Here is a 25,000-nt window from a genome sequence, read left to right on the forward strand (position 1 = left end):
GTGTGAGAAGTGTCTACTACGATAGAGGGAACCTTTTGCAGCAGCCTTCGCAATGTCCTCAATATATCTGTTCCAGCTCATATTCTCTGTGAATTTTTAGTTGAAGACTTTAAAGGAAGAATTCTCAGGTAAGATGTTATTTGTCTTGTTATTGTTAAAAGAGAGTAGCTTAGTTTTACTAGCATTACATGTTATACTCTATTTTTGACCTTATTCTACTACAGTCTGGGGGTCGTTTTCTTAACATTCAGCCATTGTAGTACGCTCATTCTCCCGTATTGCCTGTTATAGAGTGTTGTATAATCAGCAAATATACCCATCTCAGACATACTATTATCAGGGAATTCGTTAATGAATATCAGGATTTACTTTCATCATAAGATCAACTTCTGAAGCACTCCCACTTACGTGTTATGCTGTTTGGATGTGTGTATATCAATGACAACCTGCATGGTCCTATTTTCTTAAGATGAATCTAATTATATTTAGTATACATCCAGTTATTCCGCATGATTCAATTTTTATTAGCAGGCATTCATGCCAGACTTTGTTAAAGGCCTTGGATACACCGAGAGCTACATATGATTAATGAGTCAGCCAATAAAAAACATGAAATAGAAAGAGGGTTTATAAAAATTCTTTATACCTAGGCATTTCGAAGCGCAATGCTTTTCATCAGAAGAGTAACATTATCTGATAAATATATTTTACTTATTGTCCTCATATACGTGCATAACCACATTTCTTTATTTACTTTGAGCTCCATCAGTTCAGTTTACTCTTCCTTATAACCCCCTCTACTTCCTTGCATCTACCGTAGACGAATTATGACGCACTTATAAAAATGTTGAACATAACATACCACTTCTCCCTGTGCGTGAAATACGCACCCTTACTAGTTCTCTTACCAATATCCTTATGTTTTTACCCTCGTCCCTATAACTTTTCTACATCTTCCTTCTTTGCTTTACATTTTTATGTTTTATTTTTTATTTAATAATCATTTCTCTTCTTGTATCCAGCTTCGCATTAAAGTACTTTTTCCTGTGTCTCCATAAAATATGTTAAAACACCGTTCTTTAAACAATTTATGATTTCACATCCCGTTTTTGGCTCTGCTATATGTGTGCTACTTTTTCATCTTACAATCTACGACACTAAAATCCATAATTTTTGGCAATATATTCTGAACTCTGAGACGTTAATCCACTTCTACCATTAAGACTTAATATATCAAGAATCAACACATCTACCTTATCGACGTATTATCATCCCACCATTTTTGGTAGTTTTACAGGAGTACCCAGCGTAGTATAAACATCTAACCTCCTCGAAGTTAAGAAAAGCTTTAGAAATAAAAACCCCAACCTCCTATGTTAAGAACGGCTTTAGAAATAAATACCCAGAGCTTCGAAAGCATTATGAGGTTTGTGTGTATATACTACGCTGGGCACCCTCGAAAAATTCAAAATAGCTGTAAATCTGGGAGTCAAAACGAGACTTGCTTCTCTCAAAGAAGAAGATGTCGCATTTTTTACACATCACCTAGGAAAAACTGAATTTTTAGATTATATAAAGAGTAATAAAAAGTACTTGAAAATTAAAACTAACGTGCTAGGTAGGTATAAAATTAACATTAAATTTGGCTACAGTAACATCTATTTCTTGTATATATATATTTTTCGTATAGTTGTTTGTTGTCTTCTCTGCTAAATTACCAAGACGATTTTAAATTTAGATTTAAAATCGCATCGCATATTTCTGCCATTATGTTGCGAATAAGTCCACATAAGTGGCAAATACGTTGACAAAGTAGAAACAGACAAGTAAAAATATTCATGAAACTCCAACAGCTTATAAATCTGTCATGGGAAGAAATCAGAATTTAAATATAGAGGAGTAGTACGACGGGATCTCCAAAAGTAATACCTATTATTTTTATTCCGCCTGAATTGATCAGAGGTGATTTTAGATGCACTGTTATGATGTTTGAACATATGCATGCATGATATGTGATTATCACTTCTCTATTTCAGACTCTATGAATGTACCTGAATCAGTTGTAAAGGTGCGACGTTGGATTCATCGAAAAATGCATTGAAATTGTCGAAAAATTAATTATAAACATTTTGTTTCTAGTGTCTAATTATTAATAGTATCACTATTTTTAAATCCTTTTTATTTCTTTTAATTTGTTATTTATCCTAATTTTCTTTCCATATTTGTTGTTTTTTCTTCTCATCCTTTTCATTTATGCCATTAGTTTATCTTCTTTGAATATCACGTGACTGCTTTTTAGAGTAATAGCTGCTCTAATTTTCCCACTATTTTCCGTACGCTCCTTAGTTTTCTATAAGCAGCATCGTCTGAATAATTCTCTAGGTACTTGTAACTGACTGACAGAAACATGCTTATGAATGTGTAGAGGCATATAAACACTATGGTAAATAAAAAAAAGTACATTTTATCTTACTCCGGTATAGAGTACTCGTGTATGGACCTCGTTAAAATGCATTGGTTGTTTTCACTCTGGAAAGTATTAACCTGGAATCAGACACACACACACACACACACACACACACACACATATATATATATATATATATATATATATATATATATATATAAACGTTGTTGTACAGTAAACCAACTACGTACAGTAACAGAGCATTTTCGCAAATCACGATATGGAAATGTTTACCTACCTGCATGATGAAGACCTTACGTTCTGTGCATTCTTTAGTATGAAAAACCCTTTCAACATCAATTGCGAAGATTTGTCTAATGTGATAAATGTTCGTCTAATTTTATGAAAGAGCTGAACACAGTAGATTCGAAGATTATATTCTACCTAAATAGACTACAGATCTTGAAACCACGGACAACGTTTAGTTATTTTCAGAACTTTTTATTCTGGATACATCACTATTTCATACAAAGTGGTGATGTTTAAAATTTGTTATGTAGAACCGCGAGGATTGTTTATCGTTAGCGGCGGTCATAAGCAAGCATTGTAATTACTTTAGATGAGAAGAATTATCAGTATATGATTCTAAATGTTATATTTTTGCTCAAGGGTTACTGGTGACTAAAAATGCTGCGATTAGACGAAGCGTATTTGCAAAACTTGAAAACGAAATCAATCTCACCTTAATGAAACTTGCAAATATTTCAAAAGAATTACAAGCATGAGAATCTATTCTAACCAAATATAATCAGAATATATACAGGAAAGTAAGATGCATATATAAATAATAACGCCATTATTAAAGAGAAATACGAAAATGTCTAGCCACAGTTTCAGTGTACAACAAATAATTACTTATATAAAAAAATGGGTACTCACATTTTAAAAATGAGCGGACTATTTAAGAACAACACAAAATAGCCCTAGACCATGTAATCGATGCGGTGAATCCACCTGGAAAAATACTGTCCATTCTGAAATAAGAATTGTAAAAATTGTGCGAAGCTGGGCACAAAATATCGCCTGTAGAACCAGACGCAAACCAAAAAATAGTCAGACAGACAACATCAAACATAAGTTTAGTGAAAAGTTACGCAAATACGTAACTTTCAAGATATGTAATGAAACCGTGAAATTACAATGGACAATGAGTCGAACCTTATAATTATAAATTAATAACTGTGGAGGAAACTTAACAAAAAGACGCCGCAGAAAACAGTAAAGTCAGCTCGAACGCACGGTGATTGGCAATAATATCGTTTTCATAGACGTATATTTGCCAGTAAATTTAAACAGAATTAGTAAAAAAATTGAATGGGAGCGTTCGAAAATAATCTTCAAATCTACTTGCTTCGTATGAGATAAATGGTTTGAAATTTTGGAATTTATCAGCCAACATCTTTAATTTGGAAATATGTAAACTGAAGATAGCCAAAGGAACGAAAACGTACAGTACGGAATCCGTATGAAATCAAACCGTTTATAAAAATAGCAAATACTAATCAAATCGATTTCATACAGCGAAACAGGGAAGATAGTAAAAATAATAACTTATAGTATTCACAAATACCCGAAGACACAATTAAGCAACAATTAAATATTGAGCAGGCAATAAAAGCGTCACAACAGAGTTGCATAAACGTTTTTTTTTTAAACGAAAAAAAAAATCGGTTAAAACTTTAAGAAAAAAATATCCACACTAGCAGCAAAAGTAGAATTGAAAAATACGAACATGCTAGCTTATGACATAACAGCTTTTGTATGCACATAGAAACACCAAAATTACTGGATTTGCGCAACGGAATTTGAATGCCATTCAGAAACTAATGAACGAAAACAATACTCCTCTCCAGCCACTGCTACCTATGATAAATTATACCTTATCCGAGAATTCTTCTATCAAACTCCTCGGCCTAACATTTACAGGAAATATGAACTGAATAATATACATTAAGGATATTGCGAACGCTGCTGCAAAGAATTTGGGTTCGCACTATCGTGCTTTAAGATTACTCACACCTGAGAGCATCCTGCATCTTTATAAGGCCACTATTCGCCCATGCATATAGTATTGTTGCCACTAGCCTCTCCATTGTGGATAGGGTTCAAAAAAGAGTTTTCAATCTAATAGGTCTCATTTTATCAACGAAGTTCTAACTCTAGTACCATCTCGCCAATGTTGCAGCTCTGTTTATCGTATTTAAATGAAACTATTAGTGCACTGAAATTATTTAAATGTAATGGTTTTGCCTGTGTATTAAGCCGAGCTATCATTTCCTGCAAAGAAGGCTCCACGCATAGGCACGACGTTTAGGTAGATTGATGTGTATTTTTTGTGATTATGAATAAATTATTGATTTACGTTAAGATTCCTATTTCACACCCATATCATTGATGACAGTCATAGAAAACGATTTTTCTCAGAAACAGTTCAACAAAATATTTAAAACAAAAAGCCTTTGAAATGCGAAAACAATTACAAGAATAAATAGTATTTTATAAGAAGCACAACAAAAACAAAGAAAGTCGCGAGTTGCTTACGAAAGTTAGAAAGCTTCATTGAAAAAAATAACAAAGTCGGAACTTTTTCTCCCGCACCAAGTTACGACTTCAAGTTCTACTTAGATATGAATGGCGACCATATGGCGACACTAAGTTTTCGCGTCAAATATATTGAAATTGATATATCTTTTACGCATCCTAATTCTTATTGCATTTGAAGAATAAAAACAATATTAACCTTTTATGGAATTCTGTCATAGATTTTAATAAAAATTGAAAAATGATTCTAGACATGTTTTAGCTGCATCATTTCCTCAGAAATAGAACATAAAAATGATACAAAACTGTTCTAGTTCGTTATACTCCTCATGGCTTGTTATTGTTTCCCTTTTCTCGTCTTATAATTTGTTTTTTTTTTTACCGTCACGGTAGTTAATCCTTTCTAGTTCTGCTTAATTTGTGCCATCTATAATATGAATAACACCTGTCTGGTAAAATGCATGTATGTATGTATGTATGTATGTATGTATGTATGTATGCATGTATGTATGTCTGCCTAAAACCTTCGACAGAGGCGACAGAATTTCACAATATCGGTATCGTTTTGCCGACGACCTTTCGGACGACAAATATCGGAAAATTGGCTTAAAAGGTTTATTTCTTTACTCTCAGCTGGACACTTTTCTACAGGAAGGGCTTACTTTTTCCGCCGATATTTTCGAAAGCCATCCCCACTTTTTCTTTGACTAACCTTAATTTACACTTTCGACACTTCAAGTTTTGCGATGGACGCCACAGCAAAGACGTCATGTTTTTTCACATCTTTTTCCTCCTTCGCGGTACGGGTTCGAGCCTGCCTGCCTACTACCACTTTTTTTTTTGCTCAACACACACCTCCAAACACTTTTTTCTACTTCTATTTCTACTCATTATTTCATTAATGTATATTTTGGTTGATGTATGTGTTCCCCTTTTCCAGCTTCGTTTCTGTTCCTCTGAAAAAGGTCTTCAATTATTCAGAGAGTGATTAATTTGTTCTTTAAGATTTTCCACATGGTAGGTAATCAAGCTCTAGGCCCGTAATTGCTGAGGCTATTCCGTATTCTTTGCTTTTCAGTATCAGTTTTGTTCGACTGGTGTTCATTCATTTTGACAGGTCTATTTTGTTGATACAACTTTTCATGTATGTCGTGCATTTGTTGAACAAGTACACCTGTATTTTCACGTGACCTTTGTGCTGTACAATTTATCATTATTATACGTTGTATTACTACCCACACAGGCCCGCTTCAAAGATAATGAGCGCTAATGTTGTCTAGGTTCTGCTTGACGATGAGTTTTCCAAGATTTTCAGTACTCTCTAGACTTTTTGATAACATTTGCAAATGAATTTAAAGTATCTGGTAACACCCGAGGGTATTCCCCGGAGTTTGTGTGAAAATAAGCCCTACCCGGTTCAAGTACTCTCCGATTAATTCAGTGAAAATTTTTGTCGTGCTTTTCCTTTTCGACTCTTTCATCCTTTGAAATTTCACATTTATTTTATATAGTATCAGCCAAATATGATACTCTCTTTATTATTATTTACTCACTAGGATTAGTCAGATAGGCCATCATCAAATGTTTCTCTTTGAAGACAACTTGTGGTGGTCTCTGAAGTTTGAGTGACAACAAACATCCCCTAGATTTCCAGTAGTCTGCAACTTTTTCGATAACCTTTGCAAAAAAATTTGCGTTATCGCAACAGCCGCTTTCCATAGATTTTTCGTTGGCGGCGACCATAGGTGTTCACTGGAATTTGGGTGACAATAAGCATCCCCAAGCTCACAGTCTTCTTTGCACTCAGATGAGGTCTGGTTGGTTCTTTCTCTTCCCGGACTTTCCATCTTCCTTGATCCTCCTCACTTATTTGGTGTGGTGCCAGTTTTTAGTGTGTTATTATTATTATTATTATTATTATTATTATTATTATTATTATTATTATTATTGGTAGTAGTAGTAGTATAGTATAGTATTAGTATTAATATTAGTCGTAGTATTAATAGTAGTAGTAGTTGTAGTAAGCGGAGGAGGAAGAGAAGGGGGAGTAGTTATATGTTTGCGGGAAAAAACAAATAGCAAAAAAAGATATTTGGGTGGTACATTAGCGAGGAGCGCAACCGGAAGTGTCACTCGAAACGAATCAACCACATACAACGCTCGAGCAAAGTGACACATTATATAATTACACATATGTGACTGAAAATTTTGTTTCTTTAATATACGCGCCTTAAAGTCCCACACTGACTTACAGGAATAAATTATACGGTCGTAAAATCTGAACACTCAAGACTCATCAAAATAACTTATGTCGCTGTTGTCATAGAAATCATAAAAGTAATAGAAAAGAAAATCATAAAAACAATAAAAAATAATACAATGCATATTTAAAATCACTTTGAATATCTATATTAATAGACATCATGTGACTACATTATGTGTGCTTGATTATATGTTTGTTTTCTAGGTGACTTCTCTGTTTTTTCATTATTTTCATGTAAACTTCTCGTAGATTTTCAATCTTAAAACCCTGTTAAATAATTCATAGCAAATACAACTCCAACTACAACCCCTGTTAACAATTTTCATTACTAATCATCCAGTAATACCATGGAATCTTATTTTCATTATATCACCAACTGTCAAAGTCCTTGGATATATCAAGGACTACTGCCCTAGCCTTCCTTGCTTTATCCAGTGCATGGTATATATGTTCAGAGATTACAGTAAGGATATCTGCAGTAGAATGGGCTTGTTTAAAACAATACTGTTGATCGAATAGAAGTTTAGCAGCTCTTAGGTTGTAGACTAGAGCTCTATGAATATTAGGAATAATAAAGGTCCAAGGATAGACCCCTGAGGCACTCCCTCATTTATATAATACTTTTTAGATGTACGACCGTCGAGGACAACCTGAACTTTTCTCTTATTTAAGAAGAATTTTGTTATGTTAAGTATTTGTCCAGTGATACCGTATTATTTAATTTTCCTGAGAAGACCTTCATGCCATACACTGTCAAAAGTCTTAGATATATCTAGAGCTACCGCTCTACCCTTCCCTGTTTTATCCAGTAAATGGTATATACGTTCAGAGATTACAGTTATGATATCAGCTGTGGAATGGGCTTGCCAAAATCCATATTGTTGGTCGGTCAGAAGTTTAGCATCTGTAAGTTGAGGGACTAGAGCTTGATTAATTTTGGACTCAAATATCTTGGCGAAAAGAGGGAGAAGGCTAATGGAGCGATAATTTAATGGGTCAGTTCCCACGCCAGAATTCTTGTAAACTGTTACAACAGAAACGGTTTTTCCGCATTCAGTAAAGTAAGATTCGTTTAGGCATTTGTTGAAAAGTTTGAAGAGAATTAAAACAACCTCATCGGGACATGTTTTACTAGTATTGTCAGGATGAAATCACGTCGAAATAATTTTGAAGTGTCTAGGGTTTTTATATTATCATGTAATTTAGATTGGGTGATTTTCAGAACATCTAGTGTGGTTTCTCTCTGCAGAGGAAAATCTGGAATGGAGAAGTTTGCTGGGTCCAAAGGTGTGTATGAGGCAAACCGACGGGCAAGTAGATTAGCCGTATCGGTTTACGTGCAAACAATTTCAAGATTGTTTGATAGTGTGGGAATTGTTTATTATTTACTACATGGTTATAGATTTTGTGGAAATCACGAGTTTCTTAATTTCTGCGCTTTAATGTGGTTTCTGGTAGTTTCGGTGTATTCTTGCTTGGCTTTGGCTATTTAGTTCTTACAACTACTAGTAACTTCTATAAAATCCCACTTCATGGTCAAAAAGTAAGCATTTCTAGAATCAAAGTTTTGTAATAGCTTAAGATTGAGATTAAGATAATAATTCTAGACATACGTTTTAGTATCATTATCTGCTGATTTTTCTTCTTATTAGAGGTCATAAAATCGTTAAAGGTAGTTCTTTCAGGAATTTTTAAACCTCTCCAGACAAGGCATGATGCCACTCTACTTAAAAAGTTCATGGTCAACCACTAAGCAACAATAAATGTTTCATAGATAACTTATAAAGAACTGGCTGTCACTCATCAGTTATTATATCAGGGTGACATATCACACACTTTTACAAACCCTCTACAAAAGATATTTGAACGATATTTTTTGTTCTTTTATTTGGCAACGAGACGTTTTTGATATTCTTTATGACGCTCTAAGTAATAATTCGAATCTCTACCTAAACGCTCCAGATCAGACTGCGAGGATATCGGCTTTCCGGCTTAAAATGTATTAAACATTGAAATATTTAATTGCATAAAATATAAAGATATATTATGAAATAATTCAGCACGCAGGCATTCAAAAGTGTGAGGATAATTGGTGTCAATGATAATCTTCGGTCTCCAATAGTCAAACTTGTCTATACTATTCCTCTTAACTAGAAGTATCCGAGTTATCATAATACCGCATTCACCCCAGAGTCTGTTCTACTTAAGATAAACGCAAATTTTTAAAAAAGTTTTATTATAGGTATATCATTGATTGATTTTTGTTTTTCATTTCACTTTAAAACAAAATAATCTCGTTCTGCAAAGCCTACGACAAACACTAAAGAAACATATCATTTTCCTCGCTTATACATTTTAGAAAACTTACCATATTCGGCTTAATGGCGAAAAGGGTTGATATTGCATAAAAAAAATAAACAGACACATTGAATTAATATTTGAATGGTTTATAAACCGAAAATGGAAACAGCCAAACACCAGGAATAAATATTTGAAAGGTTTATATGCCGTAAAACAACACATAAATAGAATGAATATAAAGCTGATGAGCTTGATATGCCGTAAAACGAAACAATCACACACCATGAATAAATGTTTTAAATGATTAACATGTCGTAAAACAAAGCATGAATATAATGAATAAATAACTGATGAAATTGAGATGTCGCAAAACGAAACAATAAAACACTATTAATAAACACCTGATAAGGTTGATATGCCGTAAAATAACACAAGCAAAAACCATGAATAAATATCTGAAGGGTTTGTATATCGTAAAGCAAAACAAATAAACAAACATCTATAAAAAAAATGCTACCATTTTAGTTTCTTATTAGGAAAAATATTTATATAACTAACATTAACAATGTGTTTTGTTTAATTGGTTGATATTTTGTATATCCGCCCCTTTTGTCCCCCACTCCGTACTGACTAACCCGTTGTTTCGTGATCTTACCGAGCGAGAAGTGCCCCTGATTCTCTGATTGTCGTCATATGTGTTCCCTTTCTGACGAGAACAGAATGGATTGTTAGTGCGAGATCAGAGAAGCAAAAATAAACAAGACACGCAAAGAAACGGAACCTGCTGTGGAACCGCCCGAACGCGATTGCTCACCTCAACTGCCTAACCGATTTTCTTTTTTCAGTCACCAACTCTTAGATTAGACATCCATAACGTTATATAAGGAGGCTTTTTTTTCGTAAGTGTATTAATACGAATAAGCATTTGCCGTAAATATCTCAACAAAGATTTATTTTGTTACGTAGTTTATAACTTATAGTGTTAAATTTGGATGACTTGTTCATATGGATTTTCTGTATTAGGTTGTTGAGTCGTTTTCATTCGAACTTTAGTTTCCACGTATTATCTAGATTATTTAAACCACTGTTCTCATCGTTGCTATTATTTTTCACGACTTTTCTGCTGATGTACATATCCGGCCTTGAGAAACTAGTGAATCTTTCTGTCTCGAAATCTGCAAGGAATTACGAACGAAATCCCTTATTTATGTACCCCCGGCACGCGGATTTTTCTAGTTATACCAAAAACACTTGCCTATGTTATTTTATATTCTAGCTAGGTAACGCTGGGAAACGAGTCTTGCTAGTAGAGTATAAAGGATTTGCTGTTACTTATGAATTATAAAATCAGAATGCCATATTATATCCACGGGGGCAGCAAGACTTATACCTCGTTAACGATAGCGAAGTACAAGTCTTAAGTTACTCGCAATTAGGTTCTAATATTACCCACACTAGAATTGCATTTTCGCCCTACAGAAGAGTATCGATAACATTTAATACCAGCAAGCACTTTATTCACTATGCCATGTGCCCTTGCAATAGTCTTGTGAAGAACAGTAGTCCGAATAATCAAAATAATACGAATTTGTTTCACTATCAAACATTTTAAAGCCGATATAGTATTTTGTCTTTCAAGTGATGATATTTGTATTTACCACAATCAACCTATTTGAAACATAATAGATTTGCACTTTTTTAAATTTGGAAAAGAAATAATAATGTGCTTATTATAAAAATAAAATAGTTATTTAAGTTTTTCAATTTACGGTGGAGACGCCCGAATCATAACATCTAACTTTTTTTCCCCATTTAATTGTTGAAGACATTTTTTTTCTTTGATGAAAGTGTCTGCCACATGTTAAAAACTCAAAGTTCATCTGAGACGTTGCACGTTAACGATACTATTCCGAAATTAAAATATAGGCACTCTTTTTTAGAATACTATCAATTTGTAATTTTGCAACTAAGAAACAAAAACAGCGTACGGTATTTTTTTTTCGTAAATGAAATACATCAGTGATATACATTTCTGAATTTCCATCTTAGACATATCCGCAGAAAGATATTCTCTTAAATAGAAAAAAAGGAATGCTATGTATTTTACAATATTTCAAAAAGTTCCAATAAATAAATTATTTATTTAAAGATAACACACCAATCGTTTTATGTGTGCAAATAAAAAACAATGAAACATAGCCTTTTTCTAATGCGTATATACATATATATATATATGTATATATATATATATATATGTATGCATATATATATATATATATATACTTATACATATATATGCATATATATATAATTATGTAGAAATATGATTTATCAATAATATTTCATATTTACTATATACAAATCCTTAATTTAAGAAGCTCATTTCGATTACAGAGTATATAACAAACAAATAACAAAGGTCTATATTCCAAATTTCACGATTTGGACCATCTTACAATATATTTCTTTTATTCCGTTACACTTGAAATCCTTCACAATAACTGTTTCGTAGCAAATAAGTCAGTCATAAAATCAAAACCAATCAAAATCAATCAAAGAATATATTTTGCCCTTAATTCATAGGGAGTAGTAGTAATTATAAATCCCCTCCCCAAAAAATAAATGAACAAAATGCAGTTGAGCATGAATACCAAATCCGAAAATTGGAAGAAAAATTAAAATTATAATATTATTAACTAACATTACGCCTTTTTAACTTAGAACTTTCATTGATACAATAATTAAGCGGATGAGGTTGCGCTTCGAAACTGTTCGTGTCAAGAATTTTAAGTGTCAACAGAATTAAAGGGAGAAAATGTAAGATGATCAACATCATAAAATTTAAAATATAGACTTTTGTCATTTATATATATATATATATATATATATATATATGGTACTTGTATCTAAATTACCACGATATTTTTATATAGTATTTTAAGTGACATTATACTATGACTATATTTGGATTATTAAATTCTTAGTAAATAACACAGAACACTTAAAAATCACCTTTTTACTGTCCATGTTAAGAATGTATTTTAAAATAATAACGGTATTTTTAAGCACAATAATGCACAAGTAACACACACACACACATATATATATATGCATATATAAATATATATATATATATATATATATATATATACATATCCATATACAAATACACACATATATATAATATTTGTATATGTATATATACATGTATTTATATTTGTATATGGCCATATACAAATATAAATATATTTATATATGAAAATGTATACATATATATATATTTGTATATGCCCATATACAAGTATATATATATGTATATATATATATTTGCATATATATATATATATATATATATATCAGTGGGGTAACTAGCAATTGTTATGTTTCATACTTATTTTATTATTTCATATTTTCATTTCTAATATTTTTTTTTAATATCTTGATCATTGTAATAATTTTTTTAAGTCCTTAAAATGTTTTTGTGAAATGGTTTAAACGCGTTTCAGACAATCTTACCCATTAACGTTTTAACGAACGTCCGAAACTCTGTAACATTATTTTCAAAAATTATTTCAATGACTTAAAAATACAGATTACATGATCTAAATAATAAAAAAAAATAATAAAATTTATAATACGAAATAATAAAGGCGATCCTACTCACGCCATGTTCAGTTAATACACACATTCACTTCAGAATAGTATTAAAATAACAACAGTATTAAAATAACAAAAACTCTTTTTTTCTTCTTTTTTTAATGGGGAGTAGAAAACGCATTGTGCATGCGTTATCGGCAGCTCCCGTTACTCTCGATTCTTCTTATTTGTCCCTCAGTCCTCATTTTTTAATGAGTGATTTTTCTGACGAAGGGTGAAGAAAAAGCTGTTTTCGAGGTTGGCAGTATTTTGTGCGAACACTTGGAAGAGATGGCTGAAATTTTCTGTTTCTATGTCTATCCTTGTAGCCATGTCACTAGTAAGGGTGCTGGAGGTAAACATTTTATCTGGGTTTTCGTTACCGCCTGATGATCAGGGACCCGAAACTTGGATTAACCACTAAGGCGGCTGTCCTATCAGCAGGTGCAAAGTACTGGGGCTGCTGTACTGCCATTTGGTGAATGGATTCTGGACCATGCAGTAGCTTCTGGTGGGGCCTCTCAATGCTATACTAGTGGGAAATTGTTACGGCTTTACCTTATCATGTTCTACAAAAAGAAAATTCGTCGTTTCTTTTCTCTCTTAGTTTTCCCTCTCTATCCTGCTCTAAGCAAACCTGACGACCTAGTCCACAAATTCCAAGATTCCATTAGGACAGGTCTCAATATAAAATACACGATTAAACCCGGTGCTCCAACTTCCATCGAAGACCCCTACTAACATGTCTCATTCTCCAACATCAGGGGTCTACGTTCTAACCTTCCAGAGGTTGAAGCCCAATTACAGGAGACTAAACCAGACCTTTTATTTTTAAGCGAAACTGGCATTGGACAGGATATTTCCCTAGAAGAGTTCGCAATTAAAGTATACTCTGACTTAACTTCTAAATCTGACCCCCAAGATCGCCATGGGCATGGAATATGTGTCTATATTAAAGGTGGCTTTCCATGTGGTAGAGACATCTCCAGAGAAGATCCTAACTTACCCTATATGTGCTCCCGGGTTGCATTAGCTCACACTACTGCATTTATATTTACTCTCTATCACCCCCACAACAGCGGAGATACTATCTTTAAGAGCATCTCTGAGAAAATTGACCATGTCCTATCTGCTTATCCTTAAGCTAATATTCACGTATGTGGAGACTTCAATGTTCACAATGTAGAATGGTTGACTCACTGATTTCTCCATTGCTTATGGTCTCACTCAGATTGTTCACGAACTCACCTGTGTGCCTGATAATGACAGCCAGTATTCAAGTTTACAGGACCTTTTTCTCACAACTTGCCCTGAATATGTTCAGTTTCTGTTCTGTCTCCTCTTGGATCTTCCGACCACTGTGTTGTATCAATTAAGATAAAAATGAAATGTAATAAGCCTACAGAAGTACCTCTACATCGTACACTATATCGATACACTAAGGCTGGCTGGGATATCTTCCGTACATTTATATCTGATCTACCTTTGCGTTCCATGTTTAAAAAGGATGTGTCGTCTATAGTATAAGACTTGACAGAATGGTTAATTGTATGTATAGACCGTTTAATACCCTCGAAAAAGTTCCAGCAAAAACCTAACAGCCAGCCATGGTTCTATCAAGAATATGCTGCTGCCATTGCGCACAGAAATCACTTTTTCTACTGCTTCCAACGTAATAGATGTATGGAAACTAAAACCGCTTTCAGGACTGCCAGCAATCATTGTAAGAAAGTAATAAAGAACGCAAGAGAGTTGTATGCTCAGTCCGTCAAGTCCAAAGTAACTGATCAGCGGCTTGGTTCCTACCAGTTTTGGCAAAATGCAAACAGAATCCTGAACAGAAGCGTGTGCTCTATCCCAACTACCATCAATGGACCTGAGGTAATCTCGTCAGCATCAGACAAAGCCAAACTCTTTGCCAAGAACATTGCAGCTAATTCTACCCTTTACGACCAAGGCCGCCAACCCCCAATATTTCCTCCTGTATCAGAAAATACGCTATATGATATACATATATCTGTACCTGGTGTTGCCAAGCTAATCAAAAACCTTGATTCCAGTAAAGCAACTGGCCCTGACGGTATTCCAATCATAGTACTAAAAAAACTTCAACCTGAACTCGCGCCTATACTTACAAAACTGTTTAAGCGTTGTCTTAAGGAGAATAGCTTCCCATCACCCTGGAAAATCTCAGCAGTATGCCCTGTATTTAAGAATTCAGGTGATCGCTCGTCCCCCTCTCAGTACAGACAAATAAGTATCCTTTACGTCGTGAGTAAGTTGCTGAAATCTGTGTTAAATACAGAAGTAATCAACCATCTCAACAAAAATAACCTTCTTAGTGACACTCAATATGGCTTTCGTTCTGCTAGATCTACAGCAGATGTGCTTACAGTTATTTCTCATAGGATTAGCAAATCTCTCGACGGAGGCAACCTTTCTAGGGCAATTGCTCTTGACATATATAAGGCCTTTGATAGGGTATGACATAAAGGTTTACTTCACAAGATCTCTAGCTATGGTATAGCTGGAAATGTCTTCTCAATTATTAAATCATTTCTTTCTAATAGGTTCATAAGAGTAGTAGTTGAGAGGCAAAATCAGAAACTCATAGTATTAATGCTGGAGCCCCTCAGGAGTCAATCCTGGGCCCAACTCTTTTCCTGATCTATATTAATGATCTTCCAAATCATATCCTTATATCATTCGTAGATATCTATGCTGATTACACTACCATTTATGGTAGCGCATCTAAGACAGTAAACGACCAAGTTCTCTCTAATTCTCTCTCCTCTGATCTTGCGCATGTGGTACAATGGGGGGAAGATGTGGTTGATTACTTTTAATGCATCTAAAACCAAGCTTCTCTCTTTACATCATCAACGTTCTGATCCACATCTGGCATCAATTGAAATAAATGGCTCTCGTCTTCAGGAGGCCTCAAGTTTTGATAAGCTTCTGGTCTTTACCTTTACTCCTGATCTTAAATGGAACACGTACATCAAATCTGTTGCCAAGGCCGCTGGAAAAATGGTGGGATCTTTCTCTCAACCCTGTAGATATCTCACTCCTGATGCAATTCTCTATCTATATAAGAGCCAGGTACGTCCATGGATTGAATACTGTTGCCACATCTGGCCAGGAGCTGCTAGAAAGGACTTGGCCTGCCTTGATAGAATTCAAAATAGACTTCGTAGCCTCGTAGGAAATATCGTTTACTCTTCTCTGCAACATCTAACTCACAGAAGAGATGTTGCGAGTTTGTCTCTGATGTATCGTTATTTTCATGGAAAGTGTTCAATTGAGCTTCAGTCTATGGTCCCCACCCCTCGCCAAACTTTCTCAAGAAACATTCGTCTAGCTGAAAACACTATCAATAATTCCCCCTCCCACTCTTTATCTGTGCCTAAAACTAAACGTAGATTCCATAAACAAAGCTTCTTTCTTAGAACTGCACGCCTGTGGAATTGTCTTCCGTTTTCCTGCTTTCCGGCTGACTACAATATGGTTGTCTTACAGTCTAACGTAAACAAGTGTTAGATGAGCCGTTCCATATATGTTAACAAATTTACCGAATTTCCATTACTAATGATTACTATATTGTCCAATTTCTACTGTACACTCTTTAAACCCTTATCCTCGAGTGGGCACTTAGCCTTGATAATGTGGTGTGGAAAAAAAATCATTCCCTTAAACCGCTGGATTTTTTATGTTTTTTTAACCCAAACTGTACTAATCTGTATAGTTTTAATGTAAAGTGAACAAACATCAAGCTAAACATCTCATTACTAAGTCCAATCACAGCAGCCTCATGTGTATTAGTAGCAATATACCTGGTTGGGATGAAAAAAAATTAAAAAAACAGATTAAATAAAAGTATGGAAATAAATGTAGGTGACTTACCTTGTAGGTTTCCATGATAAAATATGAGTGAAAAAGTTTAAAATCAGCCATTAAATAAAATTGATCAAGCTATATACTTTTTCTTTTATAGTCTTTCCTTTTTTAGAAGTGTATTTGAATACACACGTGATTGCCAACCGGAAATGATTTTATTCAATATAAAAGAGGAAACAGGTAGACCATATCGTGTTTTGTTGAGATAATGGCTATTAAAATGCTGATTAGCTCGAGTTTGAAACAGAAAACCTTTCACGCTTTTATAGAAAAGGCTCTACGCTATTCAAATAAAAGTACATTTCTCTTCGTAAGTATAATTAGCCGACATATTTTTCTTTAATTGTGTATAATTCTTTATGTGTTTATTTAATTTGCTTTCACAAAAAGTTAATAGTGTTGGGAAGAAACATGTGTTTATAACATAAACAAGTTCAAGTTATGTGTTCACTGGTTTTAAAAAAGTTTTGGCGGGAAGTTAAAACGAATAAAATAAAAGCCGAAAGGTCAAGAATTTCATAGAGATTTACAAATTTGCAATAGGAAATATGGACAGATATTATTAATATGCAATTTATTACCGGCGTTAAAGAGATTATTTATACAGTATTATTATTATTATTATTATTATTATTATTATTATTATTATTATTATTATTATTATTATTACTACTATCATTACTATTATTATTATTATTATTATTTTTTTATTATTATTTTATTATTATTATTATTATTATTATTATTATTATTATTATTATTATTATGTTTGTATATATATTTGTAGCGTCATCCTCGCTTGAGTAAATGTTATCAAATTTGTAAACATATTGGCCTTGGATATTTTGATTGTGCTGCTAATTTATTGAATTCTTTTTCTTATTTGTATTTTATATCTTCGTTAAGATCGCCATTTTGTAATTATCTTATAATTTACATTCATAACAAAAGTGCGCTGCATGATGCCATCAAATCATTTATCGGATACCTTGCAGTTTTGTGTCGGGCATCATTTTTACTTTTATGTTTCAAAGGATCTGATTCATCGGAGAACGATTCTTCGCTTTTTCTATTAGAAATTGATCCACTAAACTTTCAAATCATTGTAAGCATTTAATGGTTGTTACCACAGTGTGAATACAATTCATTAGTATTACGTTTATAATATCAATCAATCTATTCAGTTTTATAATACGATTCATCTCTCTCTTTCCCTCTCTCTCTCTCTCTCTCTCTCTCTGTATATATATATATATGTATATATATATATGTATATGAACACATAATTAATAAAACATGTTAAAAGACATCTTGAAAAAGAGTTAAAAACATATTTAATTTTAAAAAGGAAGCACAAGATAAGTGGATAGTCCTTAATCCGCGGTATTTCGAAGAAATACTCTCCTTCTCATCAGAGGGCAGGAATTAGCAAAATACCGCATTATAATTCCTTTATGATGGGATGTGTCTCCTAGCGGCTTCGGCTGAAGGGAGACAGGGTAGTACACGTCAAGGATTCGTCACTTGACACTCACCCCAACAGGTGAGGGGCCGGGAACCGGCCCAGCACCTGTTGGACTGAGGTACACCGCCTGGGTAATATCTAGGAGGTCCACCCTCCCAGGCCTTGCCACCGGGCTTTCTGGTGGGGCAAGTTTATTGCTTGCTGCCTGAGGCGCCCCGACCGGGGAATGCCGACGGGGTTACTCAGGCAATTTTTAAAATTGCAAGAATGCCCCTCCTTTAGGGGAGCCTGCGGGTATCCCACTTTCCAGGTCTTGTGCCAAATAATGCTGATGTGGGCAGCATTTAAATAAATACCCCATTATATTTCGATATGATGGGATGTGTCTCGTAGCGGCTTCGGCTACAGGGAGACGGGATAGTACAATTGAAGGATTCGTCACTTGACACTCAGACCAACAGGTGAGGGGCCGGGAACCGGCCCAGAACCTGTTGGACTGAGGTACGCCGCCTGGGTAATACCTAGGAGGTCCACCCTCCCGGGCCTTTCCACCGGGCTTTCCGGTGGGGCAAGTTTATTGCTTGCTGCATGAGGCGCCCCGACCAGGGAAAGCCGACGGGGTTACTCAGGCAATTTTTAAAATAGCAGGAGTGCCCCTTTTTTAAGGGAGCCGGCGGGGTTCCCACTTTCCGGCCTTGTGCCACATATTGCCGATGTGGGCGGCAATTAAATAACTACCCCATTATACTCCGGTAGGATGGAATGTGTCTCTTAGCGGCTTCGGCTGCAGGAAGACATGGTAGTACACGTCTAGGATTCGTCACTTGACACTCAGTTGGACTGAAGTACGCCGCCTGGGTAATTTTTAAAATTGCAGGAGTGCCTCTTCTTTAAGGGAGCCTGCGGGGTTCCCACTTTCCGGCCTTGTGACAGATATTTCTTAATTGGGCAGCAATTAAATATATACCCCATTACACTTCCAAAATATTGCAACAAAAGTCACTATCAAATGTGTCGTTTTTGTTTTTACTTAGTAATGAATAAAATATACCTAAAGCGACATTATTATTGAGGTGCGTTTATAAATACTATAAACGGCAGATTTGCAAGGGAGGAAGTGGAATCAATCGGGAAATATAAAATATGTTTTACACCAGAGTTGGACAACAAGAATTTAATGTGCCCACGTTATCACTGTATCATCACTCGACGAAATCTTACCAAATTTGTTAAAAACTATTAGTGATGATTTATATTCGAACTTATTTAACAAAAACATATTTACACATATCAAGGTCTTAATCACGAGAAAATAAGGAAAGCCAAATTTTGGAGAAGCTTCCGCTACTTTTCATCATAGCGACTAACGAGTTGGCACATAGTAAATGAAGCCCTGGTAAGTCATATCGTTGAATCTTGAATATGTTGTATCTAAATTGAAAGTTGAAGCCATTTTAATTTCTGATCATTCCAAATTTATTTTATGTATCTAATACTCTTCACGATCGTCAGGCACGGTAAAAAAGCATCGTTGTATTCGAAGCTGTCATCATACCCAATATCAGCCTGATCAGGTAAATAGTTCTTTTTGCGTTGCGAACGTTTACTAATTATAAGTTCGGCAATACTTCTTAGAATAAAGAAGAACTAAAGAAGATTTTTTTCTATCCTTGCGTTATCAAGCGTAGGCCTGTGTTTTTTTTAATGATTTATTATATCCCTGAAAAGCTGTAGAGATCATATTTATTAAGTTCTTATTCTATATTGTTTTAATTTGGAATCAGTAGCAAAAAAGAAAATATATAAATGTTTTTATCATCAATGTTCACGGGAATACATAATAGAATATGAAAGATTAAGGCTCAGATAAAAGTTTTGGCATTCTTATGTTGTCAGACTTAAGTATGCATTCTGCTGATTTACTTGGATTATTCTTGTGGTTAATTGTTTTACACTGTCAAGTACAATTTCTGGAATTTAATTCGACACACTGTTGCTAAAATGTACTACTCAAAATTCGACACGGCTGCTTACTCGAAATCTCGCCACTCCAAAACACGACACACTGCTGACATGACTTGCTACTCCACTACAAAATCTAAACATAAACTTAGTCTCTAAAAATAGATTTTTTTTATTTTAAACCGGAAGCATATCATTTGCATTTTAGGTGAACAGATCCCAAGTCCATAGAAAAGCTTCCATTAATTCCTTTATCTTTATTCTATTTGTCAACACAGTATCCTACAGAATGCACAACAACAAGTTTGTATCGATTTGTTAGGCGTTTTATCAGTAAATTAAATAATCTAGTATTTACAGCATTTAAGACTACACGTGATTGTTTTCCAGATATACGAGTAAATGATATCAATTATTTTTTGTTCATATTTTTTTATATTATCAATCTTAAGAAATAGGTTAATCTATCATAAGAGATTATCCGTCATCTAATTCATTGTGAAAATTACTCGTACTGAAAAATGTTTTTCCATCCTAATTACATTTGCTTTCATTTTTTTACATAGGGATCACCCCTTATCAAGGCCCGTAAGCCACTCAGGATAAGGGTTATTGTGTGTACAATAATCAATTTGATAATATCATAGTAATAATAGGTATTGGAGATTTGAGAAAGTGTCTTACTTAAGTGGGTGATTAATCAGGAATTTGTTTACGTTGGACTTGAATACATCTAGGTTGTAGCCAGGTTGGAAAAAAGCGGGCGGAACAGAGTTCCACAGGCGTGCAGTTCTAAGAAATTTTGTTCATGGAATCTACGTTTTGATTTAAGCACAGATAAAGAGTGGGGGGAATTTTTACAGAGAATCTTGCTAGACGGGTGTTTTTCGTGAAAGATTGGCGAGGGGGACTAGTAATTGGAGCTCAGATGAGCACTTTCCATGGAAATAACGACAAAACAAAGACAGGCTCGCTACGTCTCTTCTGTGGGAGAGAGGTTGAAGAGAAGAGAAAAGCGAATCACCCACTAAACCACGAAGTCTATTTTGTACTCTGTCAAGGCAGGATAGACTGTTTCTAGCAGCTCATACCTTGATATGGCAGCAATATTCCATCCTTGGACGTACTTCTCATTTGTATAGATAGAGAATTGCATCAGTGGTGAGATATCTTCTGGAGCGGTAGAAGGATCCCACCATCTTTCCAGCGACCTTAGCAACAGATTTGAGGTACGTGTTCCATTTCAGATCAGGAATAAAGGTCAAGCCCAGAAGCTTGTCAAAACATGGAGCTTCTCTTAGACGAGAGCTATCCATTTCAATTTATGCCAGATGGGGATCAGAGCGTTGATGATGTAAAGTTCAGAGCTTGGTTTTGGATGCATTAAAGATAACCAGCCACGTCTTTCCCCACTGTACCACGCGCTCGAGATCAGAGGAGAGAGAATCAAAGAGAACTTTGTCATTTTCAGCCTTTGATGTTGTCGTAGATGGTCGTGACATAAGCAAAGATGTCAACGAGTGATTTAAGTATGTGTTTAGGGAGATCATTCATGTAGATCAGGAAGAGAGTTGGGCCCAGGATGGACCCCTGGGGGACTCCAGTATTAATACTGAGGGCCTCTGATTTTTGTCCATCGACCACTACTCTTATGAGCCTATCAGAGAGAAAATATTTAATGATTGAGAACACATTTCCAATTCCATTAGCTGGAAATCTTGTGAAGTAGGCCTTTATGCCATACCTTGTCGAAGGCCTTTCATATGTCAAGAGCAATTGCCCTAGAAAGGATACCTTTATCAAGAGATCCTATGAGATAAAACTGTTAGCAAATCTGCGGTAGATCTTACAGAACGGAAACCATATTGCGTGTCACTAAGAAGGTTATTTCTGTTGAGAGGTTTGACAACTTCTCTATTTAATATGGATTCCAGCAGCTTACTAATGACACACAGGAGACATATTGGTCTGTAGTGAGAGGGAGATGACTTATCACCTGGAAATTTTACTACAGGGCATAGTGCTGAGGTTTTCCAGGGTGTTGGAAAGACACTTCTCCTTAAGGCAACGCTTAAACAGTTTCGTAAGTATGGGGGAAATTCTGGTTGGAGCTGTTTCTGCACTATAACGGGAATGCCGCCAGGACCAGTTGCTTTAATAAAATCAAGGTTCTTGATTAGCTGGGCAACCTCACGCACAGATACTTGTATGTTGCATAGTGTGTTGTCTGTTATAGGAAGAAATACGGGGAGTTGATGGCCATTGCCGCATAGGGTAGAATTAGCTGCAAAGTTTTTGGCAAATAGTCTGGCCTTGTCTGATGCTAACGAGATGACCTCGGGTCCTTGGATGATTGTTGGGATAGAACGCACGCTTCTGTTCAAAATCTTGTTTGCTACTTGCCAGAACTGGTGGGGAACCAAGCCGCTGCTCAGCTACTTTGGATTTAACAAACTGAGCATATAGCTCTCTTGCATTTTTTATTACTATTTTACAGTGGTTGCTGGCGTTCCTGGAAGCAGCTTTGGTCTCAATGCAACTATTACGTTGGTAGCTATGGAAAAAGTAATTTCTGTGCGCGATAGCAGCAACACATTCTGAAGAGGACCTGTAAGGTTTTTGTTGGATTTCTTTTAGATGGTATGAGTCGGTCTATTCCTACACTTAACCATTCGGTCAGGTCTGATGCAATAGAGGACACATCCTTTTTAAACATGGAACGCAGAGGTAGATCTGATATGAATGTACGGAAGCTATCCCAGTCCGCCATAGAGTATCGGCATACAGTACGGTGGAGGGGTACGTCTGGGGACTTATTACATTTAATTTTTATCTTAAATAATATAACGGAGTGGTCGGAGGGTCCTAGAGGAGAAAGAACAGAACATGAACATAGATCAGTTTAGTGAAAAAGGTCGAGAAGACTTTCATACTGACCGGTAGTATCGGTCCCACAGGTGGGCTCGCAAACAATCTGAGTGAGGTCAAGGCAATAGCAAAATCATGACAGGACCTCCACTCATCATCTGTCTTATTTGAGTGAGTCAGCCCTTTCACATTATGGATATTGAAGTCACCACAGATGTAAATGTTAGCCGAGGGATGTGCAGATAGGATGTGGTCTATTTTCTCAGATATATTCTTAAAGATAGTAACTCCGCTGTTATGGAGCCGATAGAGGGCAACTATAAATGCAGTGGTGTAAGCAAGTGCAACGCTGAAGCACATATAAGGTAAATTAGGGTCTTCTATGGAGATATCCCTGCCACACGGGACGCCATCTTTAATGTAGGCACATATTCCATGCCCATGGCGATCTTGGGGGTCAGATTTAGATGTTAAGTTAGAGTCTCCTGTTATTATGAACTCATCTAGGGAAGTGGTCGGCCCTATTCCAGTTTTGCTTAGAAAGAATATATCCGGTTTCGTCTCCTGTAATTGGGGTTCAATCACTGGAAGGTTGGAACGTAGACCCCTGATGTTTGCGAAGGAGACATGGTAGTAGGTGTCTACGTTGGAAGATGGGGTTCTAGGTTTATTCCTTTTTTTCTGGAGATATTTCATGTTGAACTTTTGGGATTTTTGCAACAGGTCGGCATATTTTGTTAGAGCAGGATAAAGAAGGGAAGCTAAGGGGGTAAAGGACAGGATTTTATATGTAGCAGATGAAAAGGTAAAGCCGTAACAATTACCCACTAGTATGGCATTGAGAGGCCCCACCAGAAACTACTGCATGGTCCAGAACCCATTCACCAAATCGCAGTACGGCAGCCCCAGTACTTTGCACCTGCTGATAGGGCAGCCTCCTTAGTAGTTAATCCAAGGTACGGGTCCCTGACAATCAGGCGGATAACGTTAGCCCAGACGAAACGGTTACTTCCAGCATTCTTCTAAGTTACATGGCCACAAGGATAGACATAGAGACAGAAAATGTCCGATAACTCAGACTACTGTTTACAAAATACTATCGACATGGAAAGCAGCTTTTTCTTCACCCTTTATCAGAAAAATCACTCATTTGAATGAGCACTGAGGGGCAAAAAAGGAGAAGCGAGAGTTACTGGAGCTGCCGATGACACATCCACTGCATGATCTACTCTCCATATATAAAAAATGGAATAGGTACGGGGGACTTATTAATATCTACTTAGTATAAGTCCAGTGCTCAATTATCAATTTAGGGCGCTGTTTTAAGATAATCTCCGCTCTCATATTAATGTGGGAATGTTTTCGTGTTATGTTTTCTTGTGCCTGCCAAAAATGCCCCCATTAAACAATAAAGTGGCCCGGAAGACGAAGAAATACCACCTGGGTGAAGAGGTCATATTGGGAGAATGAAGTAGCCATATCCACATCCAACATCTCAGGTATGATTTTTTTTCTTACAGAACCTAACGACTGGCCCATCTTTACATCATTATGGGACCCGTTCTAAGACATTTAGTGTAACAGTTGAGGTCGGTCACGT

The sequence above is a fragment of the Euprymna scolopes genome, chromosome 5 (assembly GCF_053919585.1).
Source record: "Euprymna scolopes isolate OS-2025 chromosome 5, ASM5391958v1, whole genome shotgun sequence".
Lineage (NCBI taxonomy): Eukaryota > Metazoa > Mollusca > Cephalopoda > Sepiida > Sepiolidae > Euprymna > Euprymna scolopes.